General features: G+C 35.6%; 1 long non-coding RNA gene across 1 annotated transcript in view; it reads right to left on the bottom strand.

Moving 5' to 3' along the window:
• Nucleotides 1–20,617, bottom strand: part of LOC149561351 (uncharacterized) — a 196,379-nt gene extending 175,762 nt beyond the window's left edge. The window contains exons 1-2 of the long non-coding RNA XR_016363422.1: nt 20,122–20,617; nt 12,908–13,015 (exon numbers count right to left, since the gene is read on the bottom strand). This is a non-coding gene — a long non-coding RNA (uncharacterized LOC149561351). The remainder of the gene's footprint in view (nt 1–12,907; nt 13,016–20,121) is intronic.
• Between the last annotated feature and the right edge of the window lie 215 nt (nt 20,618–20,832).

The following is a 20,832-nucleotide window of genomic DNA, read 5'->3' as shown; positions in this document are numbered from 1 at the left end:
CTGACTGCAACGGATTTGGATTCGTTCAAATTTCTGTTCAGGTGTTAGTTTCAACCAATTTGGATCAATTTGTGTCAAAGATCGATGGCGATCTATGACCTTATTTGCATGACAGTACATATTGCAATAAAATGAAATTTTAGATTCATCTGAGGAATTTAGAGAGAAGAACTCTTCAGGTTCTTCCTGGGCAGGCAGCTTTGGTTCAAAAAGCCGAAGATGTCTCACTTGAAGGAGATCATCATCACTTTCACTACTAGATAAATCTTCAAGAACTATATCTTCCGAGTTAGAGGCTTCAGAGACAATGGTTACAGGTTCATTGTGAAGATTGGTTGATCGTAGAGCACGAACACGTTTACCCTTTTTCTGTCTGTCAGGACACTTATTAGCATAATGGTTTCCTTTGCAAATATAACAGACAGGCTGAAAATCCTTTTTCTTGATTCTATCTTTCTTTCTTAACACAAATTTTTTTCTTTTGAAATTCTTGTGTTTGGGGAAAGACTTTCTTCTGGTTGGTTGACAGTCATTTTGATATGATTTATGTTTTTTCTTTCTGTGTTTCTGACAATCATAAGAAGTAGATACACAATGACAAAGTCCACTCTTGAGATAAGGTAAGACTTCTTTTTTCTTTCTGCGATTCTATTTTTCTGTACAGAGATCGCTATTTATTTCCTTAATGAACTAACAGAGTTATGGAAATGTAACATCATTAATGGACATCTCTAAAGTGTTCATTATACTCATGAGAATCTTTTATCGATAGTAAGACTATAGCTGCAAGGGGGAACCATTTAAGAATGTATTATACATCCAGACATTATTATTGGTCTGACCAGATCTATAAAAGTTCATATACTGATCACTGCAGTATTGATCCAGTTAACTCATGTCACTGATCTTACTTTCTTTAAATTTCTTCAAGGCAGCATGTTGTTCATTATCATGTTGTCCTACAAACATTCTATACAAAGCACTAATGACAGAAGTAACACTAGCATTTATTAGATCATCTTTGTAATCTACTGGTAGGCTATCCCATGCACTTCTGGCTATACCAGTTAATGCATTCAAGCCTTTTCTGATAGCTTGGTCTTGTGTCATGTTGGCAACATAGATGGCATTATCCATCTATGTTCTGAGTGCATCTAATGTAGCTTTGTTCTTGACAGCAACATATGAATCAAGATTGATATATGGTGGCACATTTTCATTGAAAGAATACAGTTGATCATACGGATCTTGGGTCATCATATTGACATTTTTCCATGTACCAATAGTAGGGTCAAACTCTTGTGGCTTTGGCTTTGGTACATGTAGGACTAATACTTTTCCTGTATTCATGGCACACAAGCATTGGAGATAGGCTTGGAAACTAGGAAAATTTCTTTGCGTTCTCACAGAGGCTATCGTGGCTTGCGATTGACTACTCAGTTTGTCATCAAGGAGATTCTTCGCTTGTTTCGGAAGGGTACTTAGGACTTGAGCATCGGCAAGTTGTTGGGAGATCACTTGAGTAGTGGTTTGTTCAACTGTAGATAATTTTTTGGCAATGGTTTGAGTTGTGGATACCAAGGTCTAAGTGGTACTGGAGAGCTAATGGCTTGTAACGGACAAAGAGGACAAGTGATTTTTACTATCTGCCCACCACGCTTCGGACTAAGTGTGAAAATTATGATAATTGGTTTTAAGGGTGGTTATGTCAATCTGCATTTGGGTAGCAAATTGTTGGTTCAAGCACGATTCAAGGGCTTGAAGGGAAGCAATAATAGTATAGAAGTTTATATTATTACTAGCAGTGGCCTTTTGAGCAGCAAGCTCCATTTGAACAAGATTTTGCATGGTATTTCGTTGCATGAGCAAGGCTTTGCGAATGCAGAGATTAGCATAATTCAACATTTTAATTTGAGTGAGTGCATTAGGTTGACCTGAGGCAATCACATGCTGAGGCCAGCAAGGGATGCTATACTTGTCATCAACAAATTTTAAAATAAAATCATGGAAAGTTGGGATGATAGGTTCTTGTAACTTTGCTTCATCAAAAGAAGTTTGTTGTCCGGACATCAACATATGTACATATCTAGGGTGTATGTATGCACAATTCGTACATTGCATTGTACCATCTTCTAATTCCATAAATTGAAGATTTGTACAAAAAGCATTCAAAGGATTGGAAACAGGATCTACAGGGTTTTGTACAAGCTGGTTTTTAGATAGAGTAGGACGAGATCTGAGAGGTGGCATGGACAGAGTTCGGGTCACACTTTTTGTTGGCTGAGTAGGCCAGGATGTTGACAAGCTTCTAGTTAAGGATTTTTTTGCAGAGGTTGATGCAAATGAGGATGCATTAGATGACGCAAAAGATATATGAACTTGATTTTGATCCTCTTGCACATTTGTTATAGTAGTCAAGTTCTTAGGGCCTTCTAATTGCTTCAATGCTTTGAGATCTATTATCCATTCCTTTGTAACTTGGATATCAGAAAGCTGTAACATTTTAGGTGCGGTGATTTGAGCACCCTTTAATTCGGTTTGCCATAATAGAGATTATCTATTCTGAGACTTATCAACACGGGGATCTTTTGCTATGGGAACAGTAGTATTGAATAATCTTCCATACAGGGAAAACCAGAGGGCATGTGTTCTAGACCCAGCTTTCATATTCAGATAATGAGTTCCAAATTGAAACATCATTACTTTATCTAAGTGATTATCAAGCAGGCTTACAGCAAAATTAGGCACAACATCAAATGTTGTAGCTCCAGCAGCCATAGGAGCTAAGATTCCTCCCATAAGCATATCACTATAGCGATTATGTCTAACATCAAGTAAGGTCATGAAAATTGTAGCAGGAATAACTTTGCGGTATAAGGGTTCTATACCAGCAACTATACTTCCTATATGCAAATACTTAAATCAATTTTTGGTTTTTGCTTGTTTTACAAAATTTTGAATATCCTTACTGGAAAGCAAATTAATAAAGCTATGAGGTTTATCATTCTTAACAACTACTTGTAACTCAATCAGCTTGCAAATAGTCTTAGATTTATATGACATGAAACCTAAATCACTGTAAATCTCATTCCACTTTTTGACAGGCAATTTAAATCTTTCACTTAGCATAGAATAAGCTTCACTACTAGATGCTTCTTCTTCCACATTAACTTCTTGTATAGAATCAAAGACAGATACTTAACTTACAAGTTCTAATGTATACTCTGTAGATTGGTGATCCTTCTAATTGGCCATCTTGCTTTCTATTCTTTTATCAGGTCAAAATGCGCTACCTTCCCTGCCTCTTTATGCCTTCACACGGCTTTCACAACGAGGACCTACTTCACATAGAGAGACAAAAAGAAGATCAAAGAGATCAAAATTTGGTGTGCCTTCCAGATCTTGCACCTGCACAACAACACAATGTGAGAATGATCATGGAATGCAAAGAAATCTATCCAATGGTGAGTAATACTTCTTGGATCCCCGATACATATCTCCGAACCAAATAGATCTATGATGATCTTCGCCACATCCATTTTGCCACAAATTGACAGCTTCTTACAGATTCTCTAATTGCTAAATACCCCTGTCAGGAAGCTGATTCAGAAATCTCCGCTACTCTAGGAAAGTTGATATTTATAATCTGAGTAATCAAGTTATTAAGTCAGTTGTAGTCCTTTAAGTCTTTGTAAGGTCCTAGTGTTCTCAAGTTCTGACATAGAGAGTATGCTCTCTTCTCACTGAGAAGATAAGAAATAAGACTGTTATGAACTTATCTGTAGATCTCGCTACTTTAAGCACATGATGGATATTGTGTATGTAAATTCCGCAGATCAATCAATAAAGAGTATTTTCACACAATTCACAGCTCCCATAAAATTTGGTATCAGAGACATGTTTCTTTCCTTTCAAAGTTTTATGTATGTTTAGGATTGTAAGAGTCTATTGTTGTTCTTTTAGTCTCTCTACGTGAAGTAATTCCTCGTTGTGAAAGTCGTTTGAAGGCATAAAGTGGCAGGGAAGGTAGCACATTTCAACCTTATTAAAGAACAGAAAGCGAGATGGCCGATCAGAAGGATCAGCAATCTCCAGAGCATATATCAGAACTTGTAAGTTTAGGATTTGTCTTTGATTCTATGCAAGATGTTAATGTGGAAGAAGAAGCATCTAGTAGTGACACTTATTCTCTGCCTAGTGAAAGATTTAAATTGCCTGTCAAAAAGTGAAATGAGATTTATAGTGATTTAGGTTTCATGTCATATAAATCTAAGACTATTTGCAAGCTGATTGAGTTATAAGTAGTTGTTAAGAATGATCAGCCTCATAGCTTTATTAATTTTCTTTCCAGTAAGGATATTCAAAATTTGGTAAAACAAGCAAAAACCAAAAATGGATTTAAGTATTTGCATATAGGAAGTATAGTTGCTGGTATAGAACCCTTATACTGCAAAGGTATTCCTACTACAGTTTTCATGACCTTACTTGATGTTAGACATAATCGTTATAGTGATATGCTTATGGGAGGAATCTCAACTCCTATGGCTGCTGGAGCTACAACATTTGATGTTGTGCCTAATTTTGCTGTAAGCCTGCTTGATGATCACTTAGATAAAGTAATGATGTTTCAATTTGGAACTCATTATCTGAATATGAAAGCTGGGTCTAGAACACATGCCCTCTGGTTTTCCCTATATGGAAGATTATTCAACACTACTATTCCCATAGTGAAAGATCCCCATGTTGATAAGTCTCAAAATAGATATTCTCTATTATGGCAAATAGAAGCAAAGGGTGCTCAAATCACTGCACCTAAAATGTTACATCTTTCTGATATCCAATTTCCAAAGGAATGGATAATAGATCTCAAAGGGATTGAAGCAATTAGAAGGCCCTAACAACTTGACTGCTATAACAAATGTGCAAGAGGATCAAAATCAAGTTCGTATATCTTTTGCGTCATCTAATGCATCCTTATCTGCATCAACCCCTGCAAAAAAATCCTTAACTAGAAGCTTGTCAACATCCTAGCCTACTTAGCCAACAAAAAGTGTGACTCGGACTCCGTCCATGCCACCTCTCAGACATCCTCCTACTCTGTCTGAAAATCAGCCTGTACAAAACCCTGTAGATCCTGTTTCCAATCCTTTGAATGCTCCCTGTACGCATCCTCAATTTATAGAATTAGAAGATGGTACAATGCAATGTACCAATTGTGCATACATACACCCTAGATATGTACGTATGTTGATGTCAGGACAGCAAACTTCTTTTGATGAAGCAAAGTTAGAAGAACCTGTCATCCCAACGTTCCATTATTTTATTTTAAAATCTATTGATGACAAGTATAGCATCCCTTGCTGGCCTCAGCATGTGATTGCCTTAGGTCAACCTGATGCACCCACTCAAATTAAAATGGTAAATTATGCTAATCTCTACATTCGCAAAGCCTTGCTCACGCAAAAAAATACCATGCAAAAGCTTGTGCAAATGGAGCTTGCTGCTCAAAAGGCCACTGCTAGTAATAATACAAACTTCCATACTATTATTGCTTCCCTTCAAGCCCTTGAATGATTCTTGAAACAATAATTTCCTACCCAAATGCAGACTGACATAACCACCCTTAAAACCAATTATCAGATTTTTTGCACTCAGTCTGAAGCGTGGTGGGTGGATAGTACAAATCGCTTGTCCTCTTTGTTTGCTACTAGCCATCAGCTCTCCAATACCACTCAGACCTTGGTATCCACAACTCAAACCATTGCCAAAAAATTATCTACGGGTCAACAAACTACTACTCAAGTGATCTCCCAACAACTTGCTGATGCTCAAGTCCTAAGTACCCTTTCGAAACAAGTGGAGAATCTCCTTGATGACAAATCTAGTAGTCAACCGCAAGCCACGACAACCTCTGTGAGATCGCCAAGCAATTTTTCTAGTTCCCAAGCCTATCTCAAATGCCTGCATGCCAAGAATACAGGAAAAGCATTAGTCCTGCATGTACCAAAGCCAAAGTTACAAGAGTTTGACCCTACTATTGGAACATGGAAAAATGTCAATATGGTGACCCAAGATCCGTATGATCAACTATATGCTTTCAATGAAAATGTGCCACCATATATCAATCTTGATTCATATGACCCTATCAAGAACAAAGCTACATTAGATGCACTCAGAACATGGATGGATAATGCCATCTATGCTGCCAACATGACACAAGACCAAGCTATCAGAAAAGGCTTGAAAGCATTAACTAGTATAGCCAGAAGTGCATGGAATAGCCTACTAGTAGATTACAAAGATGATCTAATAAATGCTCGTGTTACTTCTGTCAGTAGGGCTTTGTACAAAATGTTTGTAGGACAACATGATAATGAACAATGTGCTGCCTTGAAGAAATTTAAGGAAAATAAGATCTGTGACATGAGTCAACTGAATCAATACTGCAATGATCAGTATACAAATTTTTGTAGATCTGGTCAAACCAATAATAACATCTGGATGTAATATACATTCCTAAATGGTTTCACCTTGCAACTAGAGTCTTACTATCGAGAAAAGATTCTCATGAGTATAATGAACACTCTAGAGATGTCCATTAATGATGTCACATTTCTACAACTCTGTCAGTTCTTTAACGAAATAAATAGTGATCTTTGTACAGAAAAATAGAATTGCAGAAAGAAAAAAGAAGTCTTACCTTATCTCAAGAGTGTACTCTATCATTGTGTATCTACTTCTTATGGCTGTGAGAAACACAGAAAGAAAAAACATAGATCATATCAAAACGACTATCAACCAGCCAGAAGAAAGTCTTTCCCCAAACACAAGAATTTTAAAAGAAAAAAATTTGTGTTAAGAAAGAAAGATAGAGTCAAGAAAAAGGATTTTCAGCCTGTCTATTATATTTGCAAAGGAAACCATTATGCTAATAAGTGTCTTGACAGACAGAAAAAGGGTAAACGTGTTCGTGCTCTACGATGAGCCAATCTTCACAATGAACCTGTAACCATTGTCTCTGAAGCCTCTGACTCAGAAGATATAGTTCTTGAAGATTGTTCCAGTAGTGAAAGTGATGATGATCTTCTTCAAGTGAGACATCTTTGACTTTTCGAACGAAAACCACCTGCCCAGGAAGAACCTGAAGAGTTCTTCTCTCCAGATTCCTCAAATGAATCTAAAATTTCATTTTATATCAATATGTACTATCATGCAAATAATTAAGTCAAGATTCTTCTCTCTTGATATTTAGTCAAGATTATAATTCACATATGAGTCACCTTCGACAATTTCTTAACATCTATCAGACTCATGGTATCTGTCTCAATCCTATTAAACTACAATGGTGTACTGAAAGTCTCTTGTTCATTGGTACCCAGATTGAGCCAAATGGTCGATTATATCCTCAACAACATTTTCTCATGACCATTTAAAAGTTGAAGTTAAGGATAGGAAATCCTTGCAATGATTTCTTGGATTAGTCAACTATATAGCGAGCTATTATGAAAAGGTTGCTGAAGCCAGGAAAGAACTCAATAAGCTTTTGCGCAAGAATCCACCTCAATGGATAGAAAAGCATAATCAGATTATCCAGCAAATCAAAGATTAGTATCAACAACTGCCTCCTCTTAGAATTCTAGGATCCAGCAAGAAAATAGTCCAGACAGACGCTAGCAATGATGTGTGGGGCACTGTGCTTCTTGAAGTTGTTGAACACAATGGAAAGTTTCGTGAAGAAGTTGTCAGATATGAATCTAGCACTTTTAAAGGATCCAAAATGAATTATCATAGTACACACAAAGAGCTATTAGCTATTATTAATGCCTTTTTCAAGTTTCAGCTGTTCATTGGTGATAAGCCCTTTGTTCTTCGTAGTGATCTCCAGCATCTTGCCAATTTCTTCAAGAAAGAATCAAAGAACAAAGTTGCTCGTGGTCGCCTGTTAAGGTGGGCACAATTTCTTGACACATTATGTTATTGCTCTCTTTTAAGAAATGGAAGGTCATTATGTTAATGCTCTCTCTAAAGAAAGGGAGATTGCAACTTTTCTTCAACCAAGGCCAAATCCTATTGCTCAATCTTTGCCTGATGTTATAGATAATTTATATAACTGTGTATATTTTGTTCCTCAACTAACCCAACAGGAAGTTTGAGAAGATCAAGCTATGCTTGAATGTGAAGATGAAAGAGGATGCTTAGCAGAAGATCAAAGAGATCAGAATTTGGTGCACCTTCCAGATCTTGCACCTGCACAACAACACAATGTGAGAATGATCATGGAACGCAAAGAAATCTATCCAATGGTGAGTAATACTCCCTGGATCCCCGATACATATGTCCTAACCAAATAGATCTATGATGATCTTTTCCACATCCATTTTGCCACAAATCGACAGCTTCTTACAGATTCTCTCATTGCTAAATACCCCTGTTAGGAAGCTAATTCAGAAATCTCTGCTGCTTTAGGGCCCATAGAAACCTATGCTACTTCTTATGAATGGCCTATTCAGTTTCTTAGCAATTCTCATATTCCAAACTAGTATAGATGGTTACATAGGGATTTAGCCCTTAGTGAATTCTTTTTGGGTCTCTATCCTCATTCACATAGTCAGCAGCCCATAACCACTAATTATGGTTATTTGTTCCGTCTTCAATTTCAAAGCCAAACACCTACACCTATAATTAATTGGATTTTTGAAACATATGGTATGTCTCGTGCACAAGCTGATACCATTGAAGTTAGGACGTTGTCATCCTTTGTCCAACAAAATAAACCTCTCTAGTTATTTACCCAGTATGAGACAGTACCTAAAAATAGAACTCCTGATGTATTAATTCCAACAGCCTTCATGAGAACCACTTGCCATATTCTATGGAAAGAAGAATCCATTGAAGACCGTATTGAATGACTGGAACAAGAAAGAAGACCCGTCTGACCTAGCACTAAAGATGAAGAAGAAATGAATTGGAAAACCAGTTTACCTCGTAGTCACGGATATTAATCCTATCAAGTGGGGTTGTCACTTGACGAAGACATCTCACCCTTTGTGAACTCATCTGAGACATGGCTGTCAACCATGGTAAAACTGACATCTGTCGAGTTAACCTTCTCGCTTCAAAAAGATGCTTTGTAATAAAGTCTGTCAGTGTGTTCCTTCTCGAATCACTATTCAACTCCTTTTTGTTAGTGGAGTTCCTATTTGAGATTCTGTGTAGATAAGCTTGCCGAAAGTATGAAACATGTGTCCATCTTCTATGGTCAGATTTCAAATCTTTCAAGTTTGTAATGAAAGAAGTTTTCCTATATATAGTAGCTCCTCCTTTAGGTGAAGCAAGCAGTTCTGAGTAATCAAGTTATTGAGTTAGTTGTAGTCCTTTAAGTCTTTGTAAGGTCCTAGTGTTCTCAAGTTCTGACATAGAGAGTATGCTCTCTTCTCACTGAGAAGATCAAAAATCAGACTGTTATGAACTTATCTATAGATCTTGCTGCTTTGAATGCGTGATGCATATTGTGTATGTAAATTCTGCAGATCAATCAATAAAGAGTATTTTCACACAACTCACAGCTCCCATAAATGTTGCTCAAACTTTGCCTGATGTTATAGATAATTTATATAACTTTGTATATTTTTCTCCTCAACTAACCCAACAGGAAGTTCGAGAAGATCATGTTGTGCTCGAACGTGAAGAAGAAAGAGGATGCTTAGCAGAAGATCAAAGAGATCAAAATTTGGTGTGCCTTCCAGATCTTGCACCTGCACAAGAACACAATGTGAGAATGATCATGGAACGCAAAAAAATCTATCCAATGGTGAGTAATACTCCCTGGATCCTTGATACATATCTCCTAACCAAACAAATCTATGATGATCTTTGCCACATCCATTTTGCCGCAAATTGACAACTTCTTATAGATTCTCTCATTGCTAAATACCCCTGTCAGGAAGCTGATTCAGAAATCTCTCTTGCTTTAGGACCCATAGAAACCTATGCTACTTCTTATGAATGGCCTATTCAGTTTCTTAGCAATTCTCATATTCCAAACCAATATAGATGGTTACATAGGGATTCAGCCCTCAGTGAATTCTTTTTGGGTCTCTATCCTCATTCACATAGTCAGCAGCCCATAACCACTAATTATGGTTATTTGTTCCATCTTCAGTTTCTAAGCGAAACACCTACACCTATAACTAATTAAATTTTTGAAACATATGGTCCGTCTCGTGCACAAGCTAATACCATTGAACTCAGGATGTTGTCATCCTTTGTCCAACAAAATAAACCTCTCTAGTTATTTACCCAGTATGAGACAATACCTAAAAATAGAACTCCTGATGTATCAATTCCAACGACCTTCATGAGAACCACTCGTCGTATTCTATGGAAAGAAGAATCCATTGAAGACCATCTTGAACGACTGGAACAAGAAAGAAGACCCATCTCACTTAGGACTGAAGATGAAGAAGAAATGAACTAAGACACCAGTTCACCTCGCAGTCACAGATATTAATCCTATCAAGTGGGGTTGTAACTTGATGAAGGCATCTCACCCTTTGTGAACTCATCATAGACATGGCTGTCAACCATGGTAAAACTAAAACATGTGTTGAGTTGACCTTCTCGATCAAAAAGATGCTTTTTAATAAAGTCTGTTGGTGTGTTCCTTCTCGAATCACTGTTCAACTCCTTTTTTTAAGTGGAGTTCCTGTTCGAGATTCCGTGTAGATAAGCTTGCCGAAAGTATGAAACACGTGTCCATCTTCTATGGTCAGATTTCAAATCTTTCAAGTTTGTAATGAAGAAAGTTTGCCTATATATAGCAGCTCCTCCTTCAAGTGAAGCAAGCGGTTATGAGTAATCAAGTTATTGAGTCAGTTGTAGTCCTTTAAGTCTTTGTAAGGTCCTAGTTTTCTCAAGTTCTGACATAGAGAGTATGCTCTCTTCTCACTGAGAAGATAAAAAATCAGATTGTTATGAACTTATCTGTAGATCTCGCTGCTTTGAGTGTGTGATGCATATTATGTATGTAAATTTTGCAGATCAATCAATAAAGAGTATTTTCACACAATTCACAGCTCCCATAAAAGTTGGGCTACATGCAGATTGCTTGTTATGTTAAGGATAGGTCTTCTTAAATTCCCCTTCCTTTCTAAAACTCTTCTAGTAGTATTCTTGAACCAGTGTTATGTATCATCTTGAGGTTTGCCTTACAATTCTATGGCCAACTTTAGTCCTATGTTTCAATTTGTGACCTTCCCCCTACGGGCCACCCACCCCCAACTTTAGTCCTATGTTTCAACCAGCTAGAATCATAAGGAACTCTTGTTTCCCACCAGTTCCCTAGGAACAACCCTCCCGAATAATAGAATAAAGGTGGGGCCCTTCTCAATAGTATGGGGTATGCAGGGGGTAGGGTCGTGGGCATGTTAGGTATGAAATCTCCCTAAATAAACTATAGGCTGAAACTATAGATAGTTTCTTTTCGATCTCTCATTTTTTCAAAGCGGGAAAGGCCCAGACTCAATTTTGATTACCTAAATACCCATCTAGTCAAGGGGGTCAGTGTGAATGCAAAGTGCCCAGTGCTCTATAGAGTGAAGGTCGAGCATTGAGTCTGAACCAAAGAGAGTGTGATCCCGTCTTTGATCCTTGAGGATCGAGTGCCAACCAAGCAGTTGAGTGCTATCCTTGATCGAGAGTTTGTCGCTTCATCAGGGCCCTTCTCACTTACCTTCATGCCCTACCTTGGTAGTAGTCTTATTGTAGAGCATGTTATTTTGTTACCGAGTCGCACCAGCTGACTTGCTTCATTTTCTGCCATTCATCGAATGCAATGCTAGTGGAATGTTATTCCAAACTGCACTCTCTGTCAATCACTTTCGTGTAAATTCTATCTCGAAATGCCCTTCATTTCTTGCCTATAGATAGTAGGGCACTTTTGCACGCATCCTCCCACCCACCCCTATAGGGCCACCACCCCAAGATTCACACAAAAGTTTTGTTGGCATCTCCCGAGTCCCTAACTAAGTTGGGAGGGATTGCTCTCCTCATCTTCGAAAGAAGTCGCCAAGATGATTCTCTTTCGAATAGGGCCCCAACCTGGTCCCACGACACCTATAATTATACCAGCAACTCGAAGGACTTACTCTATAGCTTTTTTGGAGGTACAATAATTCTAGTGTGGTAATGTTGATTGTTGGTAGTTCAAGAATGAGATCCCCCCCACCCTGCCTAGACAAAAATGGGCAATTTATAGGATGTGCCCTTGCCCCCCACCCCATTATTTATATAGGCTATAGGAAGATTATTGTTGCACCGAGAATAGTATGGGCCATAGACTTGGTCAGGGCCCTCTACACTATCAAGCCCCCAGAACAACTATTATAGTAGGTTCTTCCCACCCAACCCCTTTAGAATAGTAGGGGTTGCTTTTCTGCATCAACACCCTTCCAGCCCATTCTGTTAGTTCATATATATCTATGTGGGAGGGTTTGTGTGTGTAAACACATATGTATGTATGTATCTTATGTATTTATGTATATTCACACTTGAAACATAACATATAAATATCCACACACACATGTATGTACCTTATGTATATCACACCTGAAACATAACATATAAATATCCTCACATGCCCTCCTACACCTTTACTTTGAGTGTCTTAGACTGAATTATTATATCTTTACTCATTTAGCTTAGGACATATATATTTAATTTAAACTACACTAGTCTAAGTCCTATAAGGAATATTAGAATCATTTACATCTATTTATCCAAATTATGAAAAATTATCAATAATTAGAAATTCTTTACAAATAAACAGTTTAAAAAAATTTAAACATTTAATGACAAATGAAAACCTATTTTTTATTTCATTTTGAGGCAATATATGACAAGAGGAGACCTGATTTTTAGCTTGTTTGTTGTTCCTTTTGTAATTTAAGCTCCCTCGTGCTGCTTTTATCACCTACCATTGTGAGAATAGGGCCCCAAAATGTGAGAAGGTCTGAATCTGCAAACAAAAAGGTACTTGTTGAGTGAATTGAGAAAATGTTAGCATGCATGTAGAAATCTTTGGTAGATGGTTGATGTTGGAAAATATTTATTGGCAAAATGCACAAGATCGAATTATAACAGATTCAAAATTTGTCATGTTTGTAAGAAAAAAAAGTCAAAAAAGCAAATCTTAAGCAATTTTGAATCAAAATCCACATGAAGACCTAAGCATGGATATATTTTGTCAAATGCTTAAATGAGCAACAAAAGATATTGCATTGTTTCCAAAAATATTATCATCATATGAGAATTTATTTACACTTGAAGAGACTACTTGATGGATTGCAAGTTTTGGTTTAAGATATATGGGGATCTCTTTGTAGAGTAAATCATTACTGGAGCCATGCAAAAATACAAAAAATTTGATAAGTTGAGAGAATTTACATCGATTTAATTTGTTTTTCATTTAGCTCAATGGGTTTGAAAAACTGTAAGAAAGTAGCACGGTTACCAAGTAGGATACTAAACAAAATTAGAAGTGAAACACCAAAAAACCCCAATCAAAAAGGCAACAGAGCAGTTTTTCCTACAATATGCAGAGTTATAATTTCATAAACTTGTCAAAATAAAATTTATCTCAGATACAACGTTACTAGTCCTCTGTATTCTTGCTGATTGTAATGTCCCTTTCTAAATACTTAGGGCAAATTACTGTAAGATTTATAATCCTAAAAATAGATAATACAACTCTAAAGTTCATTTCTAACATTTGGGTCTATCTATATCCAAGATTCAAATCATATTACAGATAATATTGCAGAGTGTTTCTTACATTCAAATCGTACTAGAAGACATCATAAAATGCTGCTACAACTTCAATCTTTAACGAGGAGGAAAGATTGAACATTTCGCTACATTTTTCTCTTCAAACACACATTATTTCCTACTAAAATAATCCAAACTAACTTTTGTGAGAAAAGAGCTAAAGGGTCTATGTCTCAAAACTTGCTTGTAAAATTACAAATAGAGTAACAGCTAAAGAGCTCAATGGTGGAGAAAACAACTCTCCTATTGCTATGAATTATTGAACACATAAAATATCGTTTTCCTATTGCTATAAATGATTGAGCCAGAAGAATGCTATTCATATAACAACTAACGTCTCCTATTCCTCGCCAATTTAAATACCTTCTTTTAGTGATGCTTATGAGATTCATTTGATTTTGAACAACATTTAAAATTAAACCCTTAAAAAAAACAAAGGGATTCTCCTAATCATTTCTAGAAAGAGATTATCCCATATAATTTTTCTAAAGATTATGGCTGCGCAATACGTCTAGATTTTAACTGTCTTACCTGTAAGAAATTGCAGGTAGTCTTAAGCTCTGATTTATGACTCTTAACCAAGAAAGAAAATCAATCTGCGACACCCAAAATTGTCTAATAAGCAGAAAATCCTGAATACAAAGTATGTAGCGATTAAAGAAATGCTTTTTTCAGACATAATCTCATCACAACCACAATCCCATATAAGGGAAAAGTTCTCCAGGTGTTCAATATCATAAAGCCCACTTTTCAAAGCTTCCATTAATGGTGGCTATGACATCCCTTCAATTATATCGAGATCAATAATATGGGTTTTCCTTCTCTCGCCCTTGAATGCTTCTAGCATGATGCTCTGGTTAGCCGTGAAGAGAGCTATTTTGACAAGTGAAGTAGACAAGAATGATTGAACATGTATTATAATTTGCTACCTTAAAGCTGCCCCAAATTTTCCTTCACCCCAATCGCTCACATTTGTTATCCTTCCCTTTTTCCTACAAAAGCAGGGGATGGTATTATTGAATCGATCTCCTTGCTCATGGGTCACATTCTGAGGTTTCTATGGAACAGTAACACATGACATCAATTCAGCGATCTCTATTCTTGTTCAGCATTAATGGTTTCCTATATGCTAAAAGTACCCTCGTACATAGCGATAAAGCGGAAAGGAATGTAGCCATTTGGATTTATAAATTTGTGTTGGGGAAATCAAAATAATCTAGCCGTTTACATTTATAAGTTTGAATTAGGGAACTCAAAGAAATCTAGCCGTAGTTGAATAGGGAATCAAAGGAATCCAGCCGTAGTTGGATTGGGAATCGAAGGAATCTAACCGTTAATGTTTTTTAAAATTTTGAATTGGGAAACTTGGGAAATTGAAGGATGTCGTATTCCATCGATAGCTATGTAGATGGACACAAAAATAAATTAAGGTGTAAAATGGATTCTCCCTCTTTTAAATCTATTTCAGTTTGTCTATGAGTAGTTGGATTTCTTAGAGCCAATACTAATATTATCTAATCATTTCTTTCACCTTCATCATTGTTAAAGTTGGTTTAGTTAGATTTATTAATTAGTTTGTACTAAAAAAGAATAGAATTGTTAAAGTTGATTTAGTTGGAAGGCTGTCCCATAGACTATGTTTAAGGATATTAAAAATCATCTAATCTTTTTGCTTCGTTAAGAGGTAATTAATCTGTGAGCATCACCTAGATCCAATGAATACTAAGTGTTCTATTTATTCTCATGAGAAATGAATTCATGTTGAAGCACTACTCATGAAACATGGGTCAATGAGTTTGACTCAAAAACTACACAGTTAAATCCACATCAATAAAATTTATCCTATAGTGTACAGTGCATGCAGATTTTCAATTTCATTTATATTAATTATTCTTATTTTCTCATTAGTCCGTTTCACTAGGAGTTTTAGTTTTTTTTCTATTAAGAAATTAAAGGAAAAATATTCCAACCAATGAAAAAATGGCAGTTTAAAAATATTAACACATTGTAATGCTTTACTTAATACGACATTTAATACTACACTATCAGTTACAATCGTCGTGGGTGAATGCCTTTCCATTTATAGTTCCAGATTGTTCCTAAATTTCTTGTGAATTGTTGCAGACTTTTTGGATCTATTCCAGAGTATACTATGATTTTCAAGTTCCCTGCAAATAAAAGTGAAAATTGATTTGAAATTTGAAATATTAGTTTTTCCTTTTGGGGTCACTATTAAAAGTTATCTAATTTTTTGTTATCAACAAAATTCTGAGATTTTGACAGATTATTGGAATACAATTTTGCAGATCAATCTATACAGGGTTTTCTCCCACTTCCACATTGAGATTGTGTGTTATCCAAATATTGGGTTTGTTAAGGGTATCTACTATAGCAGAGCTTAACTCTGGTATGATTCCCCTATTTTGTAATGTAGTCTATATATTTTATGATAAAGGAGAGGTGATTGCAATGGTTTTTCTATTATTAGAATTCTTAAGTTGTTGGTTTCTGTTATTTAAATTTTAATAATGAAGATTTTGCCATTCTATTTGTGGTGGCTATTTCCTCCATAACACTTCAAAATTCTTCAACCAATAGCATAACTGTTACACGATGCCGTAGTTTTCCATTTTGTTAAACTATGTTTTCTGTCATTGTCTGTCTCAGTGTCTACAGATTGGTTATGCATATGGTATTATTTTTTTGGTGGCAGGCAAGTTTATATATTTTGTGATTTCTCCACTTAAAATTTATCATTTTTTTCTAATGTATTGTACTGTATCATATTTGTGAGCTAGAGAAAGATATCAGAATTGTAATAATAGAGTAAGGATCAATGTATTAGAAGAGTTGATTAAAGTGCATGGGTATATGCAATGATCAATGGAGAATTCATTACCCAGTTAGAACATCATGGAGTTAACATTAATCATCCAATGTGGAGTGCATTATCTAGAATTTGTCATACGGCTTAAATGGTGTGATACAGTGACAATCACTCTTTGTTATTTCTATTTGGAATCTTGGATATCTCGAGCATGGAAGAGAAAATGCTCTAGGCCTAAACAAAAAACATAAGATCAATATGGTGAACTTGATATTTTAATGCTAATCTTTTTAACTCTTTTAACATTTGAAACACATAATACTAAACACCTCGTCCTTATATGGTATAGTATAAAATTTGACCCAATATTGCTCACTTTGCAACATTTGACTAAATATCTTTAAACCCCCCCAATTAATATTTCACTCATCTTGCCGAACTGTAATCTCGGGACACCAGACGCAGAACCAAATTACCAAAGTAAGCACTGCAACAGCAAAAAGAGGCCCGCTAGGCTTATTGCAATGAGTGGAAAAAGCATCCCCTTTCTTTCCTTTAGCCGGTTGTAGAAAGATGGGTGTGCACAAATAGCAATTCCCTCTATCTTATGCATTAATAGCTTAAGTAGCGACCCTGTGCATGCCTCCTTGCAAGCTGCTCTGTTGATAGAGTTTATATCTCTTCATAGTCATTTCCCGATCAATCAAAGTAGCCAGTCAACCTCATTTCTGCAGTTGCTTCACACTTATTGAGCTGCTCAGCATCTCCTCGAAGTGTTTTTGACATGGAAGTAGGAATAGATTTCAGGAGGGAAAATGAAAATGGATGAATCTAAAATGAAATCCCCTAGATTTGATAATGCCCTCAAATCTAAAGGACCACATTTTGACCCCCAATAATTTGAAGCATTCCAACAAAGGAAGAATCTAATTCAGACCATTTGGACAGGGAAAAAGAAATGAACAAAGATAAAAATTATAGTATAATCCAAAACGTTGATGCTGCCAAATTTACACAATCTCACCCAAAAGCATAAAAATAAAGACAAAAATGACAATCAGAAGGGGCCTAAATTCATCTGTTTGTAATTAGCCACAACTTCTAAAAGACACTTGTCGTTGCATATTTATATTCCATACGCGTCCACTAGCTATCCAGGAAAACAAACATACTACCCATTTTGGAGAGACATCAGTAGCCCACAAACATTAGAAATCTTTAAAAAATAAATTCCATGCTCAGTTTTGAGTGATTAGAAAATTTTATTTTAAAATTTGTAAACAAAAAATAAATTAAATCATTGGGAAAATTTCAGCCCCAAATAAGAAAATTGTCAGCTATAAATCAGACATCATCCAACACCACCAGAATTGGCTTCAATTGCCTCAAGAGCTGCTACTTTAGCTGTTTATTTGCATTTTTAGCATTCTGAGATTTATGTCTCCTAAAATGCCTCTTAAATTTTGTGACTAACCAAGATGAAAACCAATTTTTCAATGAAAGAATGCTATATTAACAAATTCAAATTCAAATCAGTCCTCGCAGAACATGGGGATAAACTGTTAGAAAAATAAGAAAATCTACACCACAGTTGCAAAGGAAAAATGATAGAATTGTTTTCCCACCACCTCTCATGCATTTCACAACAAGTGATACCTCGTCGAACAAAATTTCCTTCACATTTCGTATAGATTTCTATATTCCTACTAAAACCTTAGGCTTTTCTGGATTTCTCTTAGATCATTGATTACAACTAGCAGTATAAATAGCATATCCTTCAGACCAATTAATCATTACAATATTCTCATGTGGGTCATTGATGAGCTTGGACGCTTGTTTGAAAATTGTATCATTCCTCATCAACTTTAGACCTGCTGATTTAACCTATTTATTCTGTACATGCCAAGCATCTTACAGATCAGCTGTAAGGTTCTTCATATCTAGCAACATACTTGATAGAATATAGTGGTCAATATAGTCATTGGTGCCCTCCTCCAACTTAAGCATCAGAGAAGCATATCTCTACTCAGAAACACATTCAAGGGACTTGCTTCCTCACGTATTTTTACCAATGCAACATCTCTTTTAAATTTTCCTTAAAAAGCTAGTGCATAGTGTTGCAAGCAGTGCACAAATACCATTGTTTGGCACAATTTAATTGACCTATTTAATGTTATGTTACTTTCCAAGATGGTTCTGATTTTATAAGCATAATACATTCATTAATTATTGTCCTAATTATGATTCCTTTTACCCTTGTAACTATGAGGATATTTGTACATTTTTTGTGTTTCTGAAATGTTGATTCTTTGCAAAGATTTGACTCACATGTATCACATTTTTCTTTTTCCTTTTCATTATAGTGGTTTGTAGTAAAAAATTCTTGCTTTAAAAGTGTCTGATGATCACTTCACCCATGACTGAAGATGTAAAGGAGAGGCTAAATTTTCTTGAGCTCACTTTGTAGGTATGACCTCTGCTAGCTAATTTAGTCTTAATATGTTTTCTTGTGCAACAATTGTTCAGTGCTAAGTTTTTTTGTTTTTGTTTTTTCACTCTTTCATAGAATCCTTTTCAAGAAACTCTTTTGTTTTCTAGCTCTGAATTTTTCTATTCCTATGACCTACTGGAACACAACTCTTTCTGTATTAAAAATATGAGCATAAATCAAGGAGTAGTGCTCTTTTGCTTTTGGTCTGTTTTTGCGAGGTACTGGCATATTATTCTATTGAAAAATGTTGAGTTTATATTTTTTGAAGTATTGTTGGTTCAATTCAATGTATTGACCAAAAGATTAGGAGATCTTTCCTGTGGATATTTTATTTTCTATAGTCTGCAAAGTCAAATTCCATGTAAAATTTTAAACCTTGAAAGACTTGGTTCTATTTGGCTAATTGAAGGATGCAGGGAACAGTGATCCAAGAATTTTGAAATCTATGTGCTCACACATAAAAACTGTCATTTGAATTGAGGTAAATTATGAAAACTGAATTTCCAAATAGGATGATGGTTGTAAAGGAGACTCCTATTCTATTAGTACACTTAAATCAGGCAGGGACTCCAGCAGATAACAGCTCTTGTTAATCAATTTGTCAATAACGTCATTTTGTACTTGTTTTTTCTCAATTTTTACATATTTAATTTATAATTATTAAGTATTCCATTAAGATCATTTTGTAGTTTTTTCTTAACTTTAACAAACGTCATTTTGGTTGCCTGAGTTGTTTTGGTTGCCTGAGTTGTTGTGGAGAGGAATTGGTATTTGAAATTCTGAAAATTTTATAATCTAGTATTTGGATGCACAAAATCAAAATTGAAATTGGAAAAAAATAGAATTTAGTATCCCCATTTTCCCTGAAATCAAAATTTAATCTTCCATCTAAATAGATAGAATTTGGTAAAAAGAAAATTGCATAGTAAAAAGAAAATTGCATATTAATTGAAATAAAATTTTTTTAGGTTCCTCTGACCTATTTTTTTTGGATGTCCTACTGCACAGTGTTTAATAATTCTGTTGGCTCGGTCCATTACTACCCTCTGACAAGCTTCCACTCTTTGATCTGCTTCCATGGCATTCAGTCGGCAGCTGGTCACATGATTCGCAAAGCTTGTTCCACCCTCCGTTCAACCTAGAATCATCTATTTTCCTTAACATTTTCCATTTCACTATTTGAAATTGTTACAGAAGCCATTGCCTGGATTTTTTTCCTTTCGCATGCGACACTGCACTATCAATTTGAAATCAACTTTTAGTGTTAAAATTTGCATGGTCCACAGCAGGGAAGACATGAGTATGGTAAGTTTCTCTAATCATAATGTGTAGCTGCCTCTTTTGCCCTCATCTACGCCTTCTGTTTCATCTCCTTTCCTTTGTCTGCAAGTTTTCCTTATTCGTCGACTATGAGTAAGTGAATCCCTAAAATCTCCGACTTTGAGTAAGTGAATCCCTAAAATCTATCATTTAAGATGAAAATTGCATTTATTTACTTCAGTTGGTTGGAGATTTTTCTAAGAATATTTACAAGGAAACAAATTTTATATTGAATTATCTTTTAAAAATTTAGTTTCTAAAATAAAGGAATCTAATTGTTTCATAAATTTTAAAATAAAGATATTATTTCATTCTTATGGGAAGTTGAATAACCTTCTGGGGTCACCTGCTTCACAAAAATAGAGCCCAA

Source organism: Cupressus sempervirens, chromosome 4 (genome assembly GCF_028749045.1).
Source record: "Cupressus sempervirens isolate cs-2001-9-10 chromosome 4, ASM2874904v1, whole genome shotgun sequence".
Classification (NCBI taxonomy): domain Eukaryota; kingdom Viridiplantae; phylum Streptophyta; class Pinopsida; order Cupressales; family Cupressaceae; genus Cupressus; species Cupressus sempervirens.
Note: the sequence above shows the minus strand (reverse complement) of the source record. Positions and strands in the feature narration are given on the sequence as shown.